The following is a 12,124-nucleotide window of genomic DNA, read 5'->3' on the forward strand; positions in this document are numbered from 1 at the left end:
AATTTTCCTGTGGCAAAGTGCATTAAAACTCTTCCTGTATCCCTTTTTTAACAGGAAAATTAATAAGACTTTTTACTACTAGGCTGTCAAATAGTGCCACAAGGACTAAAGCCACTTCAGGAAAGAAGACATTATTTCAAAGGTCATATTTGCTATTTTGCTAAATACTACAGATTTTATGAACATTATGTTACAATTTACCATTCATCTGCTTCATGAGGGACAATTCTCAGCTGAGAGATCTTGACTGCCACTGTGGTTGTGTCAGATTTAATGGGAACTGGTGGTGTTCATCACCATCCTGCAGTAAGGTTTGAAGAGAACAAAACACAAATCACTGCACTTCACTATAAACTCTGTAACCTGGCTGGGTTTTGAATCAGATCCCACAAGATCTAAGGTAGGAAAACACCTTAATTACCTTTAAAAAGTAGGTTCTAAACAAACAACCAAGCAAACAGGCCTCGGCAGTCTCAGTTGCTAAAAGGAGTCTGATGCTCAGCTCCTGATCTGTGCTTAAGAACGTCCTGAAATGGATCAGCGTGTTCCTAGTGTAGAATTTCCTGGAGTAAAATAATTACTTACTAGAGGTGTTAAATTATTCTCTTCAGGTCACTAGCTTCCCTAGTGCATACAGAAACATCAAGTACTAAAGACCAGACAGCTGTACAGTTAACAGAGTTACTTATCACCTGTCTATCCATAGGTGGAGACATAGATCTTCCAGGGATCTCTACGACTTTCCTGCTGTAACTTGGTTTTTGTAAAGCAGAGGTCACACATATCCTCAGTAAAGCTCATCTTCTCCCCGATGGTCCTTTCCCTGTAGTAATGACAGATCAAGTAGAATGGGGAGCCCTGACCAACTTCCCCTGCTTCTTCACAGAATTCACTGCACAGACTGATAAGGAAAGTGCTGGTGCTCAGACATGTCTATCACTACCCTGGTCCTGTTTCCCATCCACTCTGTGAATTTTCAAGAAAACAAAAAGGCAATAGATTTTATCATATCCTTTTCATATCTTCTTCACCTTTGCAAGCCTTTCTGTGTTTTTTCCAGACTTAATTCATGCTCCTACCCCTTTTCTGCTGTCGTACCTTGACATCAGAAAACTATTTTTCCAGCAAGATGATGACATTTAATTCAATATTGGAGGCAAATGCCTTAATAACAAATAAAGCAGTAAGAGTCAAGTTAAAGATGCATGCTGAAGACACAGAAAAAAATTAGATTACTAAACTGAAACTAATACATGTGGGTGGTTAATGAGTGATATGCCCTCCCAGACTATGCTGGACAGTTGTTGGAAAGAGCTGTCATTCTCTCCTGCTACAGCCTGAAGCATGCCAGCTCATCCTTCTGCCTTCAGAGCTTGATAATGACTGAAAGGTTGCAGAAAAAGCAAAGAGTTTGGGATTCAATGAGGAAACCAATAGTTTATATTTCCTCAGTTTTACAGTCAAACGTAGACTCTTTGATCTAGTCTACTAGAAGATAGTAACACTTTGAAGAAGACATTTGAAATTTATAAAGTATCTCAGAGATTTGATATCAAATAACAGATAGCATTTATGCAGCAATTTGAAAACAAATAATCTTTCATTTCCTTACAAGCTTGCTGTAGAAATTGACCCCATTGCTACTAAATTTTTTAAGCACATTTGAGTAGCTTGTGTACATTCTTATACGTCTATCTTTTCACACATTAGTCAAATGAAATATTTAGAATAAATATTTATCACATAGTAAAAAAGGCAAAAAAAATGGCCTAAGTAACCTTTTAGTTTTATATATCTTGTTTCTTATCCTCATCATAAATACCATATTCAACATTTTAGCTTTATATATAGTTGTGCTGTGCTAAGGTTAGCACAAACATGAGGCTCATGAAAACCATCCACTTTATAATTTATTTTAGCCAAGTTTGCTCTATTAGGATGAAAATAATGATAGTAACTGTTAAACAGAAAATTGTTAAAAGACTGATCATTATTTCTCTAACTTGAATGGAATTTTTTTTTTTTTGCATTTTGGAAGGTAAAAGATGAGATAAAACCTAGTGAAATTTATGCAGAGGTGTCTGTGGAGGACTGTCAGGTACAACACAGCATGCAAACCAAGATATTTAATTATTCTAATCATTTTAGAATAAAATTCTTGCAATGCTTATGCTGCTAACACACAAGAACAATACAGAGAATGGCAAGATTGCTCCTGCAGAAGCAACAAATTGTTGCAGTATTGTTATCAATCATCTTTTATGCATATGTCACCTGTTTGTGACATATAGTTTTCCAGGTTGCACCCATGTTAAAATATACATTTATGGAGACCAGGTGTTTTGTTTTATCATAAGCTCTTTAACCCCTTTTTCAGCTGAGACAATGTTGTTGCAAAATTTTATTGAGAAGGAAGGAATTATTTTCATCTGTGGCCTCGTGACCATGGAAATTCCAAAGAGTTTCTTATATTCTATGCTACCAAATGGTTAAAGAATAATAAAGAAAAATGTTAAAGAATAATGTATAAAGAACAATACATTATTCTTTAATATATGTCTTCAATATATTTCCCTCATCTGCCTGGAGTTTCCTGCAGAAGACACCTGTTTTATTTCTCTGAAATAGATGGGAATGCTCAGGCACATCTTTCCAAGGGGATGCTGTCCTGGTTCTATTTACTTAAAAGGGTAGGTTTAGGTTTTCTTTCACAGAAACACAGAATCTCATAATGGGAAAGGTTGGAAGGGTCATCCTAGAGCACACTGCACAGAATTGCATCCAGACAGCTCTTGAGTATCTCCAGTGAGGGAGACTCCACAACAGCTCTGGGCAATCTGATCCAGTGCTTAGTCACTGCACAGTAAAGGAGTTCTTCCTCATGTTCAGGTGGAATTTCCTGTGCAGCAGTTTCTGCCCATCACCTCTTGTCCTATTGCTCAGCACCCCTGGGAACAGCCTGGCTCCATCCTCTTGGCTCCCTCCCTTCAGACACTGACAGACATTGGTGAGGATCCCTCTCAGCCATCTCTTCTCGAGGCTGAACAGGCCCAGCTCCCACAGCCTTTCCTCGAAACAGAGATGCTCCAGTCCCTCAATGATCTCTGTAGCCCTCTGCTGGACCTGCTCCAGGAGCTCCATGTGTCTCTTGTGCTGAGGAGCCCAGAACTGGATACATTACCACAGAGGCAGCCGCACCAGGGCTGAGAAGAAGGGCAGGATCACCTCTGTCAAACTACTGGAAATCCTTTTCCTGATGCCCCCCAGGATTCCTTTGGGCTTCTGGGCCACAAGGGCACACTGCTATCCTTACAGTGGCAACAGATACAAAGCTGTGGCTAAGGAAAGGCTGGATAGACCACCTTGCTGGAGGAAAGCTGGAGAGCCCAAGGGCACACTGTGGTTACTAAGAGTCCTGTGATGCATTTGCATCAATGGGAGTTTTGCAGGGACAAATGCCTCATTCTCTCCTGACCACTTCCTTGTCTTTCAGTTTCTGCCACTTCCATCTCCTCACTCAAGACTACAATTACAACAAATGACTATGACTTCTGATGCTGCTTTGCATTTGGCCTGAGTAGTATAGACAGGTTATTAAAGGAAGCTACAAGAAAGCTGTACACGCCTACTGACTCTGGTTTTACTTATGTAGCAAATCAGAGCCTATCTTAACATCCAGGCTGTGATCAGAACTAGTTTAAGTCTAGGCTACTTTGGAGAGTATGTCCCAGCTTGAATAAAGCAGGGAAGCACTAACAAAATGAAGAATTATTCTAAGTAAAAAGTCTTCATATTTGCCTTATGCAAAGAGTGCAATCTGAAACTAAACACAGCTCAAGTTTGTGGTTTTTTAACTTGGTTAGCTCGGTCTGTCTGTGATCAGGTGTTGCTTTAATACCCACTGGAGAAGTAATTGAAAGTGTTTTTGATATTCTCTGGAAGCATCTGGCCACATAAAATTAAAACATAATGTTTCCAGAAAACATTGGTAAGTTGGCTTTTCTATCTGTCATTAGAGAATTACCTTTTGTGTTATTTGCAATCTGATATACTTGTAACTTTCCTCTTACTCATAATAATTGTTATTTTCTCCACCTGAGTAAGCTAACAGAAGGATCTGGGGTTTGAGCTTGTCATTCTCTCTTCATTCACTCTTCCTTTCAACCAGGCACACAGAAAAATAGCTCTTGTTCAATGCCAAAGTACTGAATCCTATCTTTTCAGTGCTGAAAAGAAAAACCACTGACTTTTTTCTTTTAAAAAGCCACACTTGTCATTCCTCCTGTTCAAGCCTAATCACAGATATTTAAGGCATCTGACAGCCACAAGTGACATTGCTTGCAGTCTCTTGAAACATGCACTTCTTAGCTTTAATATCCTTTCAAATAACTGTTACTTGTTACTTTCATTTCAAAGAGAAAAGTGCTCATTTTTCAACAGTACTGCATTAATGCAAAACAATCTTTCTGGATCTGGATGAGATATCTGTTTGTAAACCTAGCCCTTCTTGTGCCTTCTGTGCAATTGGCAGGGAAGCTAGCTGGAAGGGGCAGAGCAGGTCACCTTTCCACAGCCCATCGTGCAAGGTCCCAGACACACGGAGGAGACTCAGATGATCAGCTGTTCCAAACTTTGTTTCATTTATTTTCTACTTCAGTTGGAAAGGACCTACAAAGATCATCCTGTCCAATGGCCTGACCACTTCAGGGCTGACAAAAACTTAGAGTATATCATTAATGGCATTGTTCAAATGCCTCATAAACACTGACAGGGATGGGTGATCTACCATGATCTACCACCTCCCTAGGAGGCAATAGAATAGAATAGAATAGAATAGAATAGAATAGAATAGAATAGAATAGAATAGAATAGGTTGGTGTTGGAAGGGACCTAAAGGACAGTGTAATTCCAACCACTCTTCCATAGGCAGGGACATCTTTCACCAGACCAGATTGCTCAGAGCTCCATCCAGCCTGGCCTTAAAAACTTCCGAAGATGGGACCTCCTTAACTATTCTGGGCAACATGTTCCCATGTCTCATCACCCTCACAGGAAAGAATTTTTTTCTCATCTCTAATCTAAACCTTCTCCCTTTCAGTTTGAATCCATTCCCCTTGTCCTGTCACTATATGTTTTTGTAATAGTCCCTCTCCATCTCTCATGTCTGTTCCCCTCCGGTACTAGGAGGTTGTAATGAGGTCACTGTGAAGCCTTTTTCCCAGTCTGAATAAAGCAGAACTTTGGCTCTGCTTTAGCTTGTTTTCATGCCTTCACTGATGTACACCTAACATTTATCACTGTCTGAAGTTACAAACACCTTATCATTCTGAGCAGTAATGAGAGGCTACTTTAGGAGGAGATGAAGGAGCTGCTGTTTCTAGCATGTGGGTTGGAAGGAACAAGCCACGTCATTCTATGTGGAATGGAAGCCAAAGATACTGAAAAATATCTCTGCTTTCTTGCAATTTCAATTTCCCAGTTGCTGTGAGCACCAGCTATGTATTACCTCAGTATTATCCAGGGACTAGAGATACAACCTGGTAGGTTCTCACCGTGCTTTGAACACTACCCTTTGAATAGGTAGTGAGACTGCTGGGAGAAGACTTGCTTAATCTTCAAAACTTTGTTAGGCTGCTGTGAAGAGCTGATGCTGTACATTAGTGTGTACATTAACAGAATCTCAGAGAGCTAAAAATCACCTCTGTTAGGAAATATGGGACAGCCTCATTAAAAAAAAAAAAAGGCATTTCTTGCTGTAAAAAATTCTTCATTAGAGTATCTCCAGCTAAATAATTTCAGAATAAAGCTGATTAAACAATTTCTGAAACTCCTTATTGGGTAATTCAGTACCGTATTAAATGCCATATCAACACAATGCCTTCGTTGTTAATGACCAGTGCCACGGTCGTTATTCCATTGGGAGTCACTCAGAGGCTACAGTCCCTCTAGGGGTTTCCCTATCTGTCTTCACAGTAATTCACCTAGCAAAAAAACCCTTTCCTTTTTTACTAAATTAACTTGACGTTACATTAAGCAAGGTGAGCTGATGAAACCACTCCTCACCACGGAAAAGGGAAAAAAACACTCTTTGTGTTTCCCCTCCTCTCTGTCCCCTAGCACCTGCTCCCACCATGCAAGCAGCACTGGGCATCTTTTTGTGACCTGTACAGCTCAGTAACACAGCACACAAGCACAGCAAAAGAGAACATTTTCTATGAGCAGTGAGCTTCTTGAGCAGTGAGCTCAGTTGGCTTGGGGAGGGGGCTGATGAATATTAGAGCTATTAGAGAAGGAGAAAGAACTCTGCAGGAGCCAACAGTGCTTGCAATGAGGCCCTGTGAGCACAGGAGGAGCAAAACCTCCCCTTCTCAAGGGACAGCAAAATGTTAGAAAAAGGGATTATGGAAATACATCCCAGAAAATTTTACCCTCTGTGTCTTTCTCAAATATGTCAGTGTTTACTTGTGTGAGTCTTATCAGGGATACTGCTCAGGGAAAGGAAGAAAGATGAAATGCAGTGGAAACAGATAGTTATTTGTAAAATCACTGGAACAGTATTAATCTGGACAATATAAGAATAAAAAACTCACTGCATAATTCGAATAGGGTTTTCCTTTTTTAAAATATATTGCTGCTTTCTGACAATTTTCATGAATTCATGAAAAAACAATATTTTGTTGTTTCAAGATTATCTAATAATATCTGTCTTTAATTCTAGCATTCAAAACTAGTTTTCATTCAACAAATCAAATACTCTGAACATTCTGAAGAGAATAATTTTATTATTATAAAACATATAAATAGCAGATTTATATAGACTATAGAAGAAAATATTGTGAACAGAAAATACATTACTCATGGAACTGGTAAAAATAAAACATATATATATAATAACTTTTATATATATATACACTAACTTATATATATACACACACATATATATATAATACTCATTTTTCTATATACAGCGCACTGTATAAAATCAGTTTTATTAATAAAATGTCATAAAAATTAAAACAAAATTAAAAATCGAATAATACAGTATGAAAATATAAAAAGTTCATTGAGTGAAACTATATTCTGGAAAGCAAGACTAGTCCAATTAGGTCATGCACAGACCTAAAGTCCAGATCTGCTACCAACGATACTTAAAACTCCCAGAATAAGGCAGGTGATAATAAAGTATATTCTGTCTATGCCATCTGTTGAGAATTCACTTTTTTTCTTCCTTTAGGCTGGTCTCCTATATGAAGCATAGGAGATTAGAGGTCCCACCAAGAATTTCTTTCACGTCAGGGCAAATTCCTTTGGAAAATATTTGTATGTTTTTTCCTCATTTTATGCACTTTAATTTAAAATTTGCTTTCTTAGCCATGAAAATTGCATGCAGATCTACTAATAATATCTCAACCAAACTGACTTCATATAAAATAGAGGTACAAAATTTAGAGACATGGTTATACTCATAAATGATCTTAAACCTGAGAAGTAATTTATCATCAGTACAACAAAGCAAGCCCATTACACAAATACAACATCTTATTTCTTCACATTTAAGACATAAGCTTAAAATTTATTATTTTAAATTTTTTTTCCATGCTATACATCCTGAGTAGGTGCATAGGCTGTCAGCACACTGGCTTTCTAAGTAACAACATCTTGTTTTAGAGTAATTCTAAGTTAATCTATGGAGTACCTCCTTTATTTTTCCAGTGGGATGACTATTCTCTACTGACTTCAGTCCCTTGGGGCTTCACTATAACCCAGTATTCCTTAATTCAAGCTTGTTTTTCATGTCATGGATAAAGTTTTGGTTTTCCCAAAACATTACAGCTTTCATTTTCCTTGCCCATAAAAGCCATCATGTGCATCAACAGCTATTTTATATCCTTTCTGCCCTCCTGCGACCTACATTCAAAACTTCCCTTAGAAGAAAATCTTTCTTCCCACTCAACAAAGTACTCTAAACCCAGCTTTAAAGAACTCTTTATTGCAATCTTAGTGAGACAGTAAAGTCCAGAAGTAAGGAAGATCCCCTTGGATTTGGCAGATGTAAGCTCAGTGCTTGTTCCACAAAAGCTTTTCTTAGCACTCTAAGCAAATCATCTAGTGGGATCCATGATCTAACATAACCTTTTTGAGTACAGACTTTAACATCTCTGTGCTTTGATATCCCAGCTGTAGTGGGAGAAATAAAATTCCCTGTTTTTACCAGTGTTGTAAACATAAGAATGCAAAAATTAGCAGTCTCTTACACATCCTGGAATAAACATTTAGTGATAAGATCCTCTTTATGAGCATTGCAGGATCTACTAGATTACAGACTCAAGCAGTTTTTCAGAATGTGCATGTATTGGAATGTACTCAATTTTACAAACAGCAGGAAGATCTTGATTAAATACTGGTGCAAAATGGGAACTGCACCAAAAAAAAGTGCTACACAAAAATACACTCTTGCATTATTAATTAAGAAATAGAAGTAATAATTAAATTAAATAGAAAAATGAATACTACTACAATCAGTGCACTATTAAATTATTAAATACCATAAATAGCGCAAGCTTTCCTTAGAGTTCCAATTAAGTTTCAGCTGCATATTACTCCATTATCAGTGGTGTACCTGCAGCAAAGGCAGGCTTGAAGAACATTACCTTCCAATTTTTCCCTTCATTAGTAATTTTAGCAACACTGTTAACCAGAGTTTAAAGAACCTTATTAGTTAACATTTCACAGTCATTGGTTGCAAAACAGACAGTTCATCTTTGAGAGGTGGCTCCACAGCTCTAGGAAGCTGACTCAACACCCTTCCACAGCTGATGCACACACTGCTACCTGCCCTCCCCACCCTTCCTTTCTGCCCCAACACTGACTACTCACTCCTGATGCTTTCACTATGCCAGCTCCACAGCTAATGAGGTCTTTTTGGGAACCACCTTCAGTCAGCAGTGTGTCATGTCAATTGACATCGAAGCCTGTTATAACCTGAACAAGGAAGGATGGGTGCTTGAGGAGACAAGAACATGTGGATCAGGAAGAAAGGGAGCAAGGGCATGGAGAGCAAGGCTTTCATGGCCACTGAGGTCATTTACAGTCACTGCTGACTCTTGCATTCCTTCACAAATAGGCTAAAAATCAAGTAGGTAAGGCAGGTTCGTTCATACTAAAGTGATAATTTCAGTGCTTCTTTTTTTGCAGTGCATTTGGTGTCTGCTGAAGAGTGACATCCCAGGCACATTCTTCAGATGTTTGGGTGGTCTTCTGCTGAAATTCAAAGATCAGACACTTGGGCTAACACCAACAGGTTCTTCACAAACTATGGCACAGCACACATCTATTGGCATGAGCATCCTCTCCTCAGAAACCAAATAGGAGAATTGGCAACAATGGTCATTAACTTCTGACTGGAAGATACTGGGCTGGTCAAGAACATTTTTTTAAAGTAAAAAATGCCTGCAATAAAGAATAATTTAAAAAAGGGCTAACATACTTTAGACCTGAAATTCTTTAAGAATATTAAATGTCCATCCAAGGAGCTTCTCCAAATTATAGAGTACTGTGAGACATGTAAATCCAGTGAAATGGTAGTGCCTGATCACTCAGTTCAGCTTTTGGCTTAACAGAAATGACTAGGAGCAAGGCCAAAGAGGATACTAGACCAATCTGTCTCACATATCATAGTAGGTCTCCAGAGAGTGTTAATGTATTGCACCAGTTAAAGCAGCATTAGCCTGTCTTTGTAAATATCTGCATCAGCAACATGATAGACAGGGGATAGACTTTCACAAATGCTTTGAGAATGGTAACTGTTTCATCCTTCTTGTTTATTTTTAGGCACATCCACATATTCTATGAAACTTTAATTATATGCTTTAAAATTGCTGAGAGGCCACACCACATGTCCTGATGTTGCTCATATACCATGTCTCATGCTGAATCCTTGTGAGACATTCCTCATTCTGGGCTTATTCATTCACTTATTATACATGAAGTCATGTAACTTAAGCTGACTCTGTCCCATGTGTCCTAAGGTCAGACCAATTTCTCCTGTTTGCATTTCCTACTTAGGTTTTCCCTCCTAGTACATCAGTCAACTTGCCCTTGTACACAGGTTGAAGCTGAAAACCAGTGTGGATAAATTGTGGCATCTGGGCTTGAAACCTGAGCTAAGTAACAGCTATAAGGTGTTCATGTGGGCCATGCTGCCAGCAAAGGCAGCTCAGGAGTCCAAACAGCATGTCTCTCTTTCCAACTATGATACAAGCACAGCCTCACAGCATTCTGAGCCTCTTACAATGGAGAGAAAGAAGAAGGGGCCTCATGAAAGCAAAGAGAATAGGTGTAGAGGTGTTCTGCTAACCCCATAGCAAAGGAAAAGTGTCACACCTCTTGCAGCTGATCTCCACTGCTGCTGAAAGGGTGCAATTCTAATTTGTGCCTGGCCACATCTTCTCACCTTCTCTTTGTGTTGGGGGACTGCTGCTTCATCACCACACTAAACTGAAACAAGTTAGCTGAGAAAATATCTATTGTGTGACTGTTTTTTCCAGTTGGGTTAAGTGAGTTTCTCTGAGTTGCTGCATGGCCACACTGGTACAACCACAAGGAAATCAGTGGTGATGCACACCTGGGCAAGAAGAAGAATCATTATTTTTGGAAGAGTACCTTCTCAAATTGGCTAAAGGCAGTTGTGAAGTCACACAGCTGCATATGAACCCAGCACAAGTAAGTACATTGCTGTGAATCAGCACACAAACTAAATGCCAAACCCATAAGACTTAAATTAGTGTAGAATTGCATTTGCTAATGGCTAGTGCTGCAATGATCAGTGAGATCAGTATAGACCACCATGATTTGAAAGGTCATGGCTTTTCTGAGACAAGCATTGTCAAGAACAAGCAATCTTAGAGAGAGCAGAGATGTTAAATGTTTCTGGAGTCTTTCTGTAACTACAAATGGGAGATAACAAACTCTGTCAAAACAAAAAAAATTAAATAAAAGCAGAAAATAAAGACTCTACAATATGTCCTCTGATACAGAATAGCAGAAGGGATCAAACTGGCATAAGCTCCAGCATGCCAGTTTTTTGCTTCTAGAGCTGCTACCTGCTTTGCTGTGCCAGCTATCTCAGCTTTACACAGAGACTGCAGGAACTTTGCACAAAGTATTTACTGATCACATGAAACAGGTGTCAGGTTTGACTTTGGTTATCCCAGTTGTTCCCCTTCTCACTCTCTGTTTGAACCAGGAAAAACAGCTAGTGTCAGCATTTGGATGTGGACCAGGGAATTCTACTTAAAATAAAATTTATTGCCAAACTGACAAAATAGTTTAGCTGTTCATAGTCGAATATTTCACCTGCACCACTCTGTGGTTTCAGCAGCCACTGTCTGGCTGTTTTCACTGTCTGGCTGTTTACTCTCTCTAGTGATTGAATGCATACCTTCCCCAAGAGGGAGATTTGATGGTAGCCGAAGAGTTTGGCACTTCATTCTTGCTCTTTAGTCATCTCAGATAAGCACCAATGCAGAGCTTACTCTAGAGCTGTGAGGTGCCCTTGTGAAGCTTCAGGATAGATGTCACTTCAATGAGAATATCTTCCATTTCTTAATATGTAAAATATACACAGTAAACCAGAAATCTCTCTCTTTTTCTCTCTGTTAATTATGTTTTAGTTATTATTTTTCAGGTAAGTAAAGAGAGAAGCAATTTCCATTTTATATTTTATGTTGACCTTTAGTAATTGTTTTGGCAAGTTTAATTTTTTTGGCAATGTTTAATTGTAGGGAAAAAAAAACCAAAACCACCCAGAAGATATCTTTCACTATCTAGCAACTGCATTTAGCAGCGCTCATACGTTTGTCATTGCCAGTATATATTTCATCAGGAAACCACATGAGATGAATTAGATTTCCTGTTCAGCTTACAGAGCAGCAGAAGGCATCTAGCCAGTGCAGAGTTGTTATCCACTATTACAAGATACATAATTCTGACTTTACAACTCTTTAGTAGTTCCTCATGTGAAGACTAACATGAACAGGCTGCATGATGTCAGATTGGTTCTGTCCACTTCAGTGAGCTGCTTATTTCAATGTACAATAAATTTGCTGCCTAGGAAAGCTGTCTT

The sequence above is a fragment of the Passer domesticus genome, chromosome 1, assembly GCF_036417665.1.
Source record: "Passer domesticus isolate bPasDom1 chromosome 1, bPasDom1.hap1, whole genome shotgun sequence".
Taxonomy (NCBI): Eukaryota; Metazoa; Chordata; class Aves; order Passeriformes; family Passeridae; genus Passer; species Passer domesticus.